The sequence below is a fragment of the Lichenostomus cassidix genome, chromosome 3 (assembly GCF_008360975.1).
Source record: "Lichenostomus cassidix isolate B80296 chromosome 3, HeHo_3.0, whole genome shotgun sequence".
NCBI classification, from domain to species: domain Eukaryota; kingdom Metazoa; phylum Chordata; class Aves; order Passeriformes; family Meliphagidae; genus Lichenostomus; species Lichenostomus cassidix.
This window is the reverse complement of record NC_139483.1, coordinates 52,842,869-52,858,075: the sequence shown is the minus strand read 5'-3', so window position 1 is coordinate 52,858,075 and position 15,207 is coordinate 52,842,869. Positions and strand designations below refer to the sequence as shown.

General features: G+C 43.1%; 1 long non-coding RNA gene across 1 annotated transcript; it reads left to right on the top strand.

Moving 5' to 3' along the window:
• The first annotated feature begins 11,963 nt into the window (after positions 1-11,963).
• LOC146439714 (uncharacterized) lies at positions 11,964-13,321 on the top strand. The gene is made up of 3 exons (XR_014851298.1): positions 11,964-12,082; positions 12,421-12,569; positions 12,725-13,321. It is a non-coding gene; the product is annotated as an uncharacterized LOC146439714 (long non-coding RNA).
• The last annotated feature ends 1,886 nt before the right edge of the window (positions 13,322-15,207 follow it).

The following is a 15,207-nucleotide window of genomic DNA, read 5'->3' as shown; positions in this document are numbered from 1 at the left end:
TGTGCCTTTAATGGATAAAGGAAATGTTGCAGAAGTAGGTCTGAAGTAAAACTGCAGCTTAAGATCCACAAAATATTCTAGGGAAGTCCTCCCAAGGGAAAACATCTCAAATGTTCCTTGACTCTCCCCCTCAAAATCTACATGATGCTGCTGCTTGTGATGTGGTGCATGCTCTATTTCATTCTTGTAAAATTATCATCTTCAGGCAGCCCTGCCATAGTGAAGTGATGTTGGGTAGTGTCTGCCTGGTATCTCTCCTACAGCTGGTTATGTTTTCAGAGGGCCTACAGAAATTCAACTGATCTGAGTCATGAAAAGTAATCTCTGATACATGCACCTTGAGATAGTTGTGGAAATCTTGCGTACTTAGTTTTGAACTGTGACAACTTCCCCAGCCTTACTTTTGCTCCAGTCTTACACCTGCACACTTTTTTCTTGTTGCTGTTGGCATAGGAGATGTATAAGTTCTGTATTGACCTTTTAAATCGCTCACTGTGTATCTTTTACTTCCATTGGCAAAGAAAACAGCTACTTTCTCAATGTCAGCTGTTTGTACCATGTTTATCATTACACTGAACTGTGTAATTACACTTATGCATTAAACAATAGTCAGGACCCATGTGAGTCCCCTCTTGGCCTTGGAAAATGTTGATACTATCTATAAGGCAAGCCATTTCTCAGGAGTTGTGAAATCAAATGAGGGATTTAATTGACGAGTAATTGGTTGTCTACAATTCTTGCTCCCAAGGAAGACGTAAAAAACAAAAAGGTAGTTTTCCTTGGAATATGAGTGTACATGAGCTTAACAAGGCAATTGTGAATGAGTGCAATCTACCGGCATTTCCTCCCACTGGGGCAGTATTCTTGGGGCTATAAGGAAACTTAACTTCTTTGGATGTCTAAGCAATCACTTACAAGCACCAGGACTTACAAATAGGTGGAATCTTGCAAGTGATTCAACACAGAATTCCAAGTCTTTATCTCATAAAAGTCACATTAAATTATCAGCCTAGTGCTTTCCCAGCATATTGTCTCACTGATCTTGAAAGAGCCATCCTGGTGTTGGGGGAAGAGTTATCTAGGTGATAATCAGTGCTGAGACCTCAGAGCAGCACAAAGAAATCTGAGATCTATTCAAACATTTAGCTGCAACTCCTTTACACAGACAATTTTCCCTCCACTATTCTTCTGAACTCCAAAGGAAGCATAAGCCCTGACTCAGGCAACGCGGAGTGTTTGCTCTGGCACCCAAGCCAGCAGATGTGACTACTTGGCATCCTTTCCCGAGACTTGAACCTCATGGTATGTCTATGCCAAATGTATCCACATTATGCAAGAGTAATGGAAATTCGCCAGGCAGAGCAATGCTATGTTTTCCCAGATAAATGTTGCTCAGTTTAATTTTGAGGAACTGACTGATAAAAGCCTCAGTGATTACCTTGTTTGCCTAACTATCTTCATTCTGTGAAATCCAGCACTTTTACTGGCACACAGAATATACGAAAAACATGAGGGAACAAGAGCGTTAGAGCAGCAGAAGAGGCCAAGCAAATCTCCTGGTGAAAGGTGAAGCGCCCACCTCAAAAAAATGGTTTCTTTCCTCCTTGGAAGATAAGCTGACTGCACAGAAAGACCACTAAGAATAGTTTCCCATCTGACATGGTTCAAGTGGCTCAAGCTGCATGGTCACAGTGAGCTGTTAATTTCAGTTTTTTCTTTTCTCCAATTCCAAGCAAATCTCACCATGAAAAAATGGTGGGGTGAAGGTCATTTGCCTTTGGAAGCACCTGAAAAGTGAGACAGAAATGTAATGATTCATGATACACAATATCTGCAGAATATAAGAAAGGAGAAACTGAAACATAATTGAACAAAAATGTGCATAGCATTAGCCAACTGAAAGACACGCATTCAAATAAGAAATTATCTTATCACCACCCTGTCCTTCATTTGAGCCAACAACTATTTGCCTAAAGCCATCGTACCAGGGCAAGACTTTTTACTTCATAGTTGCACACTTCTCATAAAAATACAGTCCTGTTTCTGCCTGTAGTCTCTGATCACTAACACAACTCCTAAAAATGGAGGCATGATTTGTTACTTTCAACAGACAAAGGCACTTGCCACAGCCTCACTCAGTTGTACTCAGCGTGCTCCTGACATACACAAAAGGGCAGCCCAAACCAAGCAAAGAGTCAGGGATACGTGCAGGTAGCTACAATTCAGCTCTGAAGTTGAGGAAGGTTGTAAATATCCCACGGAGCCTGTTTGAGGTGTAACAAAGCTATTGTCACCCAACTACAGCCTGATAAAATGCCTGGAGCATGCAATGCCTTTTGTTGCCAGATTCCTCACTTTACAGGGGGGAAATGCTGTTGAAATTGGAGGAACACCTCAAGTAGCAGCAGGAGATTGCTGCTACACTATTAGTGCAATTGATTGCTTCAGCAAATAGCCAGAAGTAGCCATTACTTTCCAAGTTACTTCCACAGCAGTAATCAAGTTCTTGTTAGCAAATTTCAACCATGAAGGAAATCCAAAAGAAACTGGCTTCTAACCCAGGACTTCACCTTCAGAAGAAGTGAGGAAGAGACAGTAAATCACAGGGCTCCTGCTACTTATTATCCAGGGACCAATGGAAAATGGAACCATTTTCGCAGCGTTTTGAGAGGCTGTTTACAAACTGTTGGCCTACAAGGAAAATCCTGGAAACCATTCACTGTAGATGTCTTACCTAACCACTGGTTCGACATGTGACAAGCCATATTTATCCTGCAGGGATAGAAGCGAAGTGCTCTCCAAATGTTCTCCAAAGCCCCACATGAAGAAGAGTTACTGTACAGTAATGGCTGCGTGGATAGCCCACAGTGAGTAACTTACTCAATTAAAAAGTCCTTTTTTTTATCTGCAGCCATTGTTTGAGTTTCTCAGTTATTCATTTAAAATTATTGTCTGAGTTATTTGTTGTCCACAGAAACTCCTTGCAAGACTTGTCAAAATAATGCTGAAACTCAAAATACCAGAGAGCAGATATTTCTTTTCCTTGATTAGCTAAATGAGACATTTTGAATCAAGTCTCTGCTTCAATATTTAGATTTTTGAGACATAAAATAGCCTTGTGAAAATACTGTGTGATATTTACTTAAATGCTACTGTTTCAATAGCTGGTAGTAAATTCATTCAATAGGCTATTTGTGAAACTCAGCAGAAAAAACACAAATAATCAAACAAACTACACTTAAATCATTTAAACACAGAATTATCCGAAGGTCAAATAATGTTTGCCTACTTGCAAACAGTTGTCAGCTGCCTGCAGCAGACATTACAGGACATACCTTCAAATTCAAGCGAAGAGAGTGGTTTACAGATACAAGCTAAAACTAATCCTACTATTTCTTTCATACAAATGAAGAAAAAAAGTGGAATTCTGAACAGAACAACTCCAATTACCTTAATCATTTTGGTTTGGGAAACACAGAGCCCCAGCTACACATATAAATCAGAAACGGTGAAATATAGGATGCCTTGACCCCACTCATCAGGGAAAAAAAGCTCCCAGCTTTCCTGATGGACTGAGATGCTTGTTTACCCTCTATAAATGTTCCCCAGGAAAAAAAAATCAGTTTTGTCAAGCTACTAAGAATCCTGTCAGCATGTAACAACAACTGAAAAATCTTATGCATAATAAAAGAATATCGAAAATATATGTATAGTCTTTGGCTGTTCTGTATTGTTCAGTGGTTCAGTTGGTGCATTAAAATGTATTTTGAGATGGTATTTTGGTTACATTCAATCTCTACTTGACACTTATAAGCAATTTAAGAGAATTAAGGTATTTCATATACTAGTTGTTATTCTTCCTGCTGAAGGGATGAACACATTCCACAGAAGGGAAATTATAGAGATGCAAGTTACACTGGGTGACAGGGATATGGAGGTAGGCAACATTCATGTTTCATTTCGCTAATGGATTGGATTACAAACCTTCTCCTTAGTAAGAAGCGTATGGATAAAGTAGATGCACACAGTCTTTGTTTTTTTACTGTAGTCCAACAGGATGCTTTGTAAGTTATTCTTACCAAGTGTCAAAATGAGTCTAAGTGACAGATTATGTATTTGCTTACCTACATTTAACACTGGCATGTCTCCATTCACTTGCACTAGGGTAAATAAACTGAGGCTCTGGCTCGGTACTCCTCTTGTTTGATCTCACTCTAGATCAGTGATGCCAAACCACCAGCACTGGCAAACAGAGATCTGGGTTGGCACCAATGACAATGAGCAAACAACACTTTCAAAACATGTTTGATGCCAGATAGCAAAGAGCACCCTCCCTACTTCAGGAGCTTGTTTCTAGAAAGGCTTTCAGCTCTGAAATCCACAAGTACCTCCTGCATGTGGCTGGAAGGGCCAACACGTCACTTTTTTTCTGCAGCCCCCGAAAAAGAAATATATTCTAGTCATCCCAAACACATAGGTGCTTCCTCCTAATCTAGTTGATGCAAAACCGTGTTCAAGCATGAGCAAACCTAGCTCAGTAATACACAAGAAGCATACCTGAACCACCTAAAGTTTTCAGGTCAACCATCATTTCAAACTTTTCATCTTTTAATAGGCAGGCATCTTCAGGAGGACAAAGCAAAACAAAAGCAGGGTGCAGCAAATAAAAAGCATACCAAAGCTAGGCAGAGCAAGCACAAGAAAAGGAGAAAATGAAGGTATATGCTCTCACTAAGCTGCTGCCACCTGGCTATTGGTGGCACCTATTTGATTTATTTTCAGGTTTTTTATTAGATTTATTATTAGGTTTAGATTGGATATTAGGAAAAAAGTCTTCACTGAAAGTGTTGTCAAGCGTTGGAACAGGCTGCCCAGGGAATTAATGGAGCTCCCACCCCTGGAGGAATTGTAAAGACTTGTAGATGTGGCACTTGGGGGATGTGGCCCAGTGTTGGACTTGTTAGTGCTGGGTTAATCGTTGGACTTGACAATCATAAAGGTCCTTTCCAACCTAAAGGGGTCTGTGATTCCATCCCACTCTCGCGCCACGTGGCACTCCAGCCTGGCAGCGTGAGAAGGCCAGGGCAGATCCTCCTGAGGCGGCAATTACACCTCCAGGGCCTGATGCACCTCTATCCTGCGCCTGGTGTTCCTGGAGAGATCAGTCTAGTGTGGCTCCCCCGCTGGGCCTTGGGCTCTCACTGAGTGCTGCCACGGGCTGCTTTACATCCCTGGGAACAGGGATGGCCAAGTCGTTTCCTTTTAAATTACACCAGTCCCCACTCCCCACGCAAGGGGCTTCAAGCAGCTGTGGGGGGCAAGAGCAACAGGACACTGGATTATCCGCAGGGCTAAAACACGAGGTGGCTCTCTGGGCTGGGAGGTGGGGGCGTTCGCTCGCCGCTACTGGCACCCACAGCCGAGCCCACAGCCGAGCCCACAGCCGCTCCCACAGCCGCACCCGAATCTCTGTCCATCCGCACACCGACACAGGCGCCTCCAGCACAGCCTGAGCCCGCGGCCTCCCCACAGCGGCCTCCCCGCGGCCCGGGCCCCGCTGCCCGCCCGGCCGCGCCGCGCCGCCCCCACCAGAGGGCGTCACGACCCCGCGTTCGATTCGGGCGGGAGGGCCCAGCCTGCCGCCGCCCTGCCCCGGCCGTTCCGCGGGCAGCGCGGCCCTGAGGGCACCGCCACCGGCCCGGGCCCCGCAGCCCTCCCCGCGCCGCCGGAACCGGCCGGGCTCTGCCCCTGCGCCGCGTTCACGGGCAGCACCGGGACTGTGCGGAGCGGGGCTGCTCGCCCTGCAGGGCGGAGTGTGGCTGCCTCGGTCTCTGCTTGCCCGTCCCGCCGCCGCAGTTCAGGCTGTGAGGGGAGGTGCTTCCTGTTGAACTTGATTCCCAAATTAAGGAGAGTTTGGTGCCTGGGAGGTGACCTTCCCGCTTCCCTCCTATATCAAAGAGGTTTCTGTGTAGTAGCCCAGCGCTATCCTCTTAACTGTATATCGCAGCTAGTGACTGGTTGGGGGAAGGGGAGTAAGGGGAGTACTGCTGGGAAAAAAACAGTTATAGATGTGGATAATCTGAGCTGAGCCTTTCAAAGTTCACACCCCATGAAGCTGCAGAGCAGAGCCCGGCGGATGGGAGAGGGATGTTTCATAAGAATCAACTGGCTGTTGCAGAGCAACACGGGGGGAAAGTGATCCCCTCAAGACAAATGCCATTGCTGTACCATATTGGCAATATTGCAAGGAACAAATACATCTGAAGCCAGAGAATTTGCCAAAAAAAAAAAAAGAAAAAAAAAAAAAGAGAGAGAGAGAGAGACAGAAAACAGATGCAAAACAACAACAAAATGCCAGAATAAAATGAATCTTAGGCCAGCGCTGGAACACATCGCAATCCCTCGCCATTCAGGATGATTTAAATGGATGGAAAAGGGATTAAGGTCTAATCCAGCAGTTGCTCTGTTTGAATTAATCTCATAGGAGTCAGTCAGGATATGTATATTTAGGGAGGGGGGAAAAGAGAAGAAAGAAAGCAAGAAATTGCCGGATCAGGCCCCGAATATAATCAAAGGAGACTTGAAATAGTTCCTTGTGCTGCATTCATTTTAAAAGCTGATTATATGATCGAAACCTTTGCAGATATTTCAAACAGAAAAGGTGACATTGCTTAATATGCTTCTCTTTCTGCAATACTAAACCCCAAGTGTCCCTGCCAGTTTTTGGCTGCAGCAGAGGCAGTAGCCATTTCACTCACGCTGGCTGGGGCCCTCTTCATCACTGCAGAGCATTCCTTGGCTGTGATCTTGCTTTCAAATGCCACTGATTTTCTGGGACAGTCCCAACTGTGAGGAAACTGTCCCACTGAGTCTTGAGTTTCCTGAGAGCCTGAGTGATTAAAGAGATTCTTCTTCCTTTTGAACTAAAACATTTTCCAGAGCTGCCTTCTCTTCCCTGCGTAACACTATCAATCTGAGGCCGGGCACCAAAATATCTACACCAGCACTGCCAAAAACAGCCTTGCATATTTCCAAGCGGTTATGCAGCCTTTAGTAAATCACCTAAGCGTGAGCAAACTGTGCTTCAGGCAGTGCAGAAAAAGATAAATCCAAATGCTGGGGACGAGGAGTACCCAAGGAGGCTTGTGAAGATGCACTGGAAGGGAAGACAAGTATTAAGTGCTAGCCTCAATCCCTAACACACATTATCAGCAGACTTTTTCTGCACGTCTGAGTGTCCTTTATGCATGCAGGTGGATTTATCTAAGGCAGGAATCTGTTTGAAAAAAAGGAAATCTTATAACCCCCAGCCCAGCACGCTGTAGTGCAAGAACTATGGTAATCATTTTAGAAGTTATGACTATGAACAGCGCTGGATTTATAGTTCTCCAGCAGCCCTCAGCATCTCCAGAGGGACCAGCAGGTCCTTTCAGAACTGAGACCACTCTTGATGATATTGGAATATTTTAAAAAAGTCTAGAGCAGCATGCCATCAAAGAGACCTGAGATTAGTCCTTTTTTCAGGTTACAAAAAGGAACACATTTAGCAAGTTACAAAAGACCCTTTGTCGTGCCCCACCCTTAAGGGGAAGGGATCCCCCAAGGTTCGCAGATACTCATGGCCAAAAAGGAGCAACAAAAGTCGGAGGGTCTGCAAAAGAAACTTACAGAGTTTTATGAGTAAATAACAAACCTGGCATGGAAATTGGTATAAATTAGTCATTTATGTTCTAGCATAAGCCATGGTGTGGGTGCTTTTTACTTTTATCTTGGTAAAAAATACTATAGACCAAAATCTCTAAGAGAAGGGAGCCTTTTGAGGAGTCAGAGCATTTCAGATTACAGTACTTACCTGTTTGTTGGGAACTGAGAGAAGGGAGTGAATGGGATCACTCAGTGGGGGGGCAAAAAATTACAAGATGAGAGTATGAGAGTAGCTAAGACTATGAGTCTCCTTCACATGTCAAAAGCTAATCAACAAATACATATTCCTGCCTTTGTGGAGGTGAAGAAAGAGATGAATGCTGAATGGCAAAGCCACCTTTTCAAAGATTTTAGCTCGGGTAAAATGAATGAAAAATTCCAGTGGTCCCCAAAAGTAAATACTTAAAATGAGCTGGATGAATGCAACTGAGCTGGGCATATGCAACACACCCACCAACAGTACAGTGCAGCTAGGTGTTGGGATCTTGAGATACAGTCAACCAGTGATGAGAAGCAAGTACACTGGTACTGCCACTTTGTGGGCAGCAAGGGTCACAGCTGGGATCCCAGACCTCCAGTGCCAGCCAAACACTGAGGCCTGGGTTTGCTCTTCAGTGCTGTTTTGAGCATAAAAAAAAACCTACCTTCAAACATCACTGTCTGCATTCTCATTTTTCCAAGAAAATGTTGGCAATTATATTACCCTACCAATATCAATTGTGCATTTGTGTCTGTTTCTGTACAGCTTGTGCACTGGAAATGTGTTTTGGCTTTAGTTCAAATCCACTTCAGTGCCCCCAAAGAGATCTTCATTGTTCTAAAGGCTTGCTGAGATTGTTTCCAGTTTATACACAACTGTTTCTAAACCCTGGGACCTGTGCTTTTGGTTGTCTATCAGGAAAGAGTGGCAAAGATTAAAGAAGTGCATGCCTTTGGCTGCATACTTTAAAATAAAACAGCAGTGGTTTTCAGGAACCTCTTTTAAGGTGTAATAAATCCGCCTTTCTAAATGCCCAAGGCTGTGTTTATCTAGAAGTATCTTGGGGGAGATTGCTATGTCTATTAATCTGTTTTCCTGTTTCCTTACCTCGGGGCTTAAAGGCTGCATAAACCAACCAGCTAGAAGGCTGTAAGGAAAAGTCTCCACAGACAAGTATCTCCCTTTACTTTCTGTTCTTTAGCAACACACTCCTAGTACTGGGGAATCATTAGACATTCTTATAAAGCGGGAGCAGTAGATGAGGGTGATATGGTAGGGACAAACCAGCATGACCTCTGTCTTAGAAGAAACCTCAAACCTGTTCAGGACCTTTAAAAGAGTTAACAAAACAGTGGATGAAGGACAACCAGTGTCTGTATTTTATTTAGACCTTCAAAAGGCTTTTGATAAAGTTCCTGAGAAGAGGCTATAAAGGAAACTTAGTAACCACAAGGTGAGAGGTAAAGTCCTGCATGGATAGGGGGAGAAAAAAGCCCACAGTTGAGAGAGTGGAAATAAAGAGGAGGAACAAATGGTCCATCTCAGCATGGAAAGGGCTTCCATGTAGGGTGCCCCAGAGGTTAAAAGTATGACATGTGCCTGGGATATTTATTAGTGATTTGAAGACCGTGGTGAAGAGCAAAGGTGACAAAGTTTGTGTCATGAGAAATTGCAGAGGATGAAAAAATTAAAAGTGATATAGTGGAAATTAAGTGGAAATTAAACACATGCAGAAGAAGAGTGTTTTGTAGAGAACACTACAAACTACTTATGTGTGTGGGTAGGTTTTGAATTTCCTTTAAACATCCCCAAATGCATCAGGCACGTGTACAGTCAACTCAAGGAAACTGACTCCTAACCACGCAGCGGTGGTTGAGAAAGCATCAGTCTTTTTGAAATATTGTGGGGAAAAAAAATTAAGCCAATTAAGATAAGAGTCCAATCCCATAATTTTGTATTAGCAGATGACATTACCTGATTTTGTCTTGGCCATCACGTTCAGGTTCAGCTCACCATGGTCAAAGGAGAAACAACGAAAGGAGCTGCCAAAAGGTCTGATGAGGCTGTGTTTCTTCTGGCTCTGCTCCTCATGCTTAGGTTCTGTGGGGCCTGGAAATTCACAGGCTCTAGCCAACTCTTTTCTGAGACAAAGGTAGCCAGGGCAGTCCCGTTGCATTTGGATTAGCTGTTATTTAGGGAAGATGAGTTTATACCCCAGTGTTTCCTGTAAGCAGGCCACTAAAAGCTACATGGTTTAATTAAACTTCTGTAAACTTAGTATATCTGAGATGTTTTTATTTCCAGATTAGAAATGACTGACTAGTTCTAAGTCCACAGAGAAGGCAGAAAGGCACACATTCACATATGTGTAGAGACAGACATTTTGAAGCTGAGATGAAGAAAACAGCACTAAAAGTTCATCAAAAACAGACAGAAGAGTGACAAATGAAGTAAGCTAAACCTGAAATGCAACACACTTGGCTATATCGGTACAATATATATAGATAAATTTAATAAATATCTGTCTGGTACCAAGAAGGCCATGTAGTATCTCTTTCTTTCTATGTTACAGTATAAAAGCTTTGGCATGTGTTTGAACTATAGTTATGTGATATATTTTATTGCACTGTAATTTGGTTTATTTGGCTTTGACAGCTATCTTTATTAAAAATTGACACTTGAAAATCAATATTTATTTGGGGCTGACAGCTATCACCATTTAGAGCTTTTGCTCAGTCTCAGGCTTTTGGTCACTTTCAACAGTAGGCAAAGAAGCTGCATTCTACATTTGAGAAGGTGGGATCCATGGCCAAGAAGCATCCACAAGGCTTACTCAGTAAAAATACACACTACTAGAAGAAAATATATGTTTTTAACCTCTGGGATCCAGTTCTGAGGAGCAATATGAGAAAGGAAGATTTAAAATTACTTTTAGTTACTGTATTTAAAGGTAAAATTATAAGCTACATGAAACCTGTTGTGGGACAGATAACAACCATATGGATAGGCATAGCATAACTAGCAATAGAGAGAGAACAGGAGAAAGTTTCATGTCTGATCACTGAAAAATAAGGGTCATCTCAATTTGCTTTCAGCTTTCTAAAAGCTTGGTATTGAAATGAAAAGCTTGGTATTGGTAGTGAAAGGCAAGAGACAAACCCATATCCAAGGGATCATTCTCTGGAGGTGCCCATGAATGCTATGTTTCCTGTATAATCTCCTCTGTCTATTCATTCAGAGACACTTATAACCTTTTCTGAAGCAGGGTATCTTAAAAAAGGTACCTGTGCTTATTCTGGCTGGGATAGAGTTAACTTTCTTCATAGCAGTCCTGATGGGTCTGAGCTTTGGGTTTGTGTCTAAAACAGTGTTCATAGCAGACTAATGTTTAAGCTATTGCTGAATAGTGCTTGCACAGCATCAAAGATTTCTCTTTTTACCACTCTGCCCCCACTTCCTGGAGCAAATAGGTAAGAGGTGAACAAGCAATTGGGAGGGGACACAGTCATGACAGCTGACCTGAACTGGATAAAGGGATGCTGCACAACATACGGTGTCATGCTCAGCAATGAAAACAGGGATAGAGAAAGAACAAGGAGCTTTTTGGCTTCCAGATTGTCCAGTGCTTGGAGACTGGTTATTCTGCTTGTGGGGGATAGTGACTGACTGTTTGTGGTTTTCCTTTTCTCTTTCCTTCACCAATTAAACAAGTTTTCTCACTTTTGTTTTGCCTCTTCTGTCCCCCATCCTGCTGTGGGGGCAAGGGTGAGTAAGCAGCTGTGTGGGAGCTTGGCTGCTGGACAGGATCAGTCCACCACAATAGCAATTATCCTATGTTCCTAAATGAACTGCCTGCACATATGAAAGGCAAACCAAGACAAATGTAGGTCTTCTAAAATGGGAATAAAATAACACCAAAATAGGTATTTTTGAGTAAATCATGGAGAAATGGGGGCTGGATTACCTTTATTGAGTGAAGATTTCTGCAGAGCACCTCAATAATATTTTGTGGGTTCTGATGATCTCTGTCTCAGATGATGGTTTGCCTATCCATCCCACATGCATAAAACAGATTCTTGTCCAAAGTTATATCTATGAAGCAGTATTTAATGTGCTCCTGAACAATCCATCTGAGTCCTGTGCCTGTGGCAATATCACAGGAAATGCCAACACACAGCACATAAAATGTCAGCTTTCCACAAAGCAAGAAAAGAAATGCTATTCCTTTATGCTATAATGTGATGCCTCATGCAGTTTTCTTCTTGGTTTATAGTTGGTTTCCTGATGTTTTTGAGGCAGGAGCATACACTAACCTGCTTCATAGGGTCATGACACTTAATGGGATCAGTGTAGTGAGGGAGACTGATATCTCAGCTTTGATCTGCCATGTGGCCACAGGTAAGCCACCCCATCTCTCTATATTTTGTTTTCCTTCACCTATCTGGATTGTTTATTCCAATGTAATCCCTTTAGAGAGAAACTGTGTCAGGATTTTTAGGCACAATGGCAGAGATGGCTGACCCCTCTGATGTATTAGGAAGTGCACAGTGGCTGATGCTCACACACAGGCAGTGTACTGTGGTGAGCTGTGGTGGCTGGAAATCTAAGAGCTATTGACCTCCCCATGGTCCTCTCTCTCAATGGCTAGAGGAATCTGACTGGTTATACTGTTGGGTTCCATGGCAAACCACCAAGGTTTGCCTCCACAAATGCTCCTGGTTTTCTTTCTCCTACAGTCTTGGATTAGGATTACCTTCACACCATCACAGTCTTGTTACTATGGAATTTCTCACAAGCCCTTGAAGCCTCAGGAAAGGCAAGCTGGCAACCATGGGCCTGCTAAGGAGCTCTCAGCCCCATCAGGTGTACTGCATAATTGCAGCCGGTAATGGGGATGACTGTCAAGCACACTTTCCATTTCTGCAGTGGGAGCTTCTGCAAAATCTGGAGACAAACAGGGAGGAGGGTCTAGGTATTGGCAAATTGCTTTTAGCAGAAGTCTCTTAAGTAAAGGTTAAAAATAAGTCCTGTTGATTTCAGACCAAAAGGCCTGAGAGAAGAGGGAGGAGGAAGAGGAGGATTCCAGCCCTGGGAGCAGCCAAGCAAAGCAGCGTGTCCCTGGCACAGGGGGAGCGGAGGACATGCCTTCTGCAGGGATTATGCAGAGCTGCTGGAAGTGAAGCCTGAAAACCGGCAGAACGGAAGCTTGGAAACCGAGCCTTGGGCTGAAGCGGGTAATTTACCTTATTTGAAATAAAAACAGCTTAAGTTGAAGCCAGCCGGAAATTCAGCTGACTTGAAGCTGCAAGCAAAATTAGCATAACACTCTGCAGGTTGAAACATGGGGGAAGCAGACTGAGGGATTGAGCCTTGACGTCTGGCAGTGTAAGGAAGCTGCTACTGCTTCTGCAGTGCTATTCAAAATTATCCCTTAAAGCTAAAATCATTGCAAGACCAAGCTAGAAGACCATAATAGTGCCTGTTGGCCTTAACTGCAACAAGCAAAAAAAGACAACTGCAGCAGAATCATCATTAAAAGGGATAAGACTATGACTAGCCCCCCCAGATTGGCAGAGCATGGTAAGTACAACTGACAGACTGAAACATCTCGGCCAGGAGTCTGTCAGTGTAAATCAGTGTAGCTATGCCACTGACTTCCACAGTGAAGCTGGGCCAGTTCATTCCATTAAGAATCCAGATCTTGAATGCAAGTAAGTACAACCTATGTCCTGCAAAGTGCTCTGTGCTGGGTGGTGGCTGGGGGAGGAGGGAGGTCACAATTCACTGTATTACTTTGAAAGAGCCAGGGTTGCTTTCATCACTTAGCTCCAGCAATCTAATCTTAGAAGCCTTCTAATCATAGTGGTCGCCAGATAGGCTAACTCAGCCATGCGAGTTAATGTATCCTGCTACTGCTGTTAGACTTATTCCAGTCCCCAAGCTAATTCTTGTAGAGCTATCTTGTAGAGTTAGCCTGTATAATTCAACACTACACTGCATTGGCAAACCCTTTAGGAGTGTGGCTGCATATGTATGCAAGCAAGAGAGCACAGTTAAGTGACTTGTGTATATCTGGGAATTTTATTTGCCCATGTACTGATGACCAAAGATCCAGTTCTTTTCCTAATGTTCATAAACCAGCCCATATGTCAGTCAGTGCTTTAATTGGAATGACATAGTGATTAATTTAGCCAGCTATAAGAGGTCACCAACAATTTTGTTTCTGAGTGTTTCCCCTGAACTTACACTAGCAGCAGCAATGGTAACTTCTTCATATTTGAAAGCAATGCTTTCTCAAGTATGGAGATTATACACCAGTGTGCCAGGATGCAAACCAGTGTCACTGCATGCAGAGTAAGGTGTTGTGTCTGAACACCATCATATTCTTACTGCAAGGTAATATTTTTGCAAGACCTGGAGTGGATTTTCTGGACTACAAATACCACAGGAGTCTTACAGAAAGAATTCTTTCAAAAGGGATCCACAATATGTATTTTCATACTGAACATGCATAGTAGTCACTGTGTCATTAATGTGCCATCTACCATCATTTTATTGAGTTAGTCTGAGTTTTGTTACAATATCCCAGTGTCTCAGGATCTTTGCTGCCTTTAAAAGAGCAAGCAGCTGGGGTGGAACATATGATCAGAGAGTTCACCGGTGCTCGCAGTGAAGCATAAACATGAATGAGCCTAGACATGCTTGGAAGCCCAAGAAAGTACTAATAAAACTTGCTCGAGTTTTTAGTGAAGGTGTTTGGAGCAGTAAGATCCCAGAAGTCATTTCCAGCTTGAGGAATATGCACGCATATAGCTGAAGAGACAGCAAATGCACATTTTCTAAAGGAGGCATTTCTATGTGATTATCTTCTGCCTATAAAAAACAGGTCCTAGCTTAAATTTTGAGATGAACCAACTTCTGTATATCATGGATTCCATACACATAAAAGGAGCAAAAAATACACAGTGGGCTTTTTTTAAAATCTGTTTTTCCAGAAAGAAATACTGTTGCAGACATAAAACATTTTCGGGGCTTGCTCTGGGCACTCCTTGAAATATGCTGTATGGACAATACACACTCAAACCTCTGGCTGTCTCCAGGAGATATTCATCCTGTCTCTCCTTGGCAAGCTGGGTTTCCTGTCCAGCCCCACAGGATTTATTGCCTATTGTGGTGGAAAAAAATTCAGGCTAGTGACTGACCATATATGGGTATGGAAAAACCAAGATGAGCTAGAAGGGGAAAAAAAAAGTGGGTATAATTACAAGTCAATTAAATATAAATCATTATAGGGATGAGAAGAAAGGAACAGCATGCAGAAACCTGCAAGAAATACAGGTGTTCTCTGACTTTCTCCCTCCCCCTCTGTGCATTAGCAGGGATGAGGAGCAGGGACTCTAGTGGCACCATGAACTATCTTCACATCATCTGGGTGGGATTTCCAGCCATTGACGAGCTCAAAGTAGATTAACAATGCAGCAGCACCATTGAACAAAGTGGCAGAAATCTGAGAGGCTGAGATC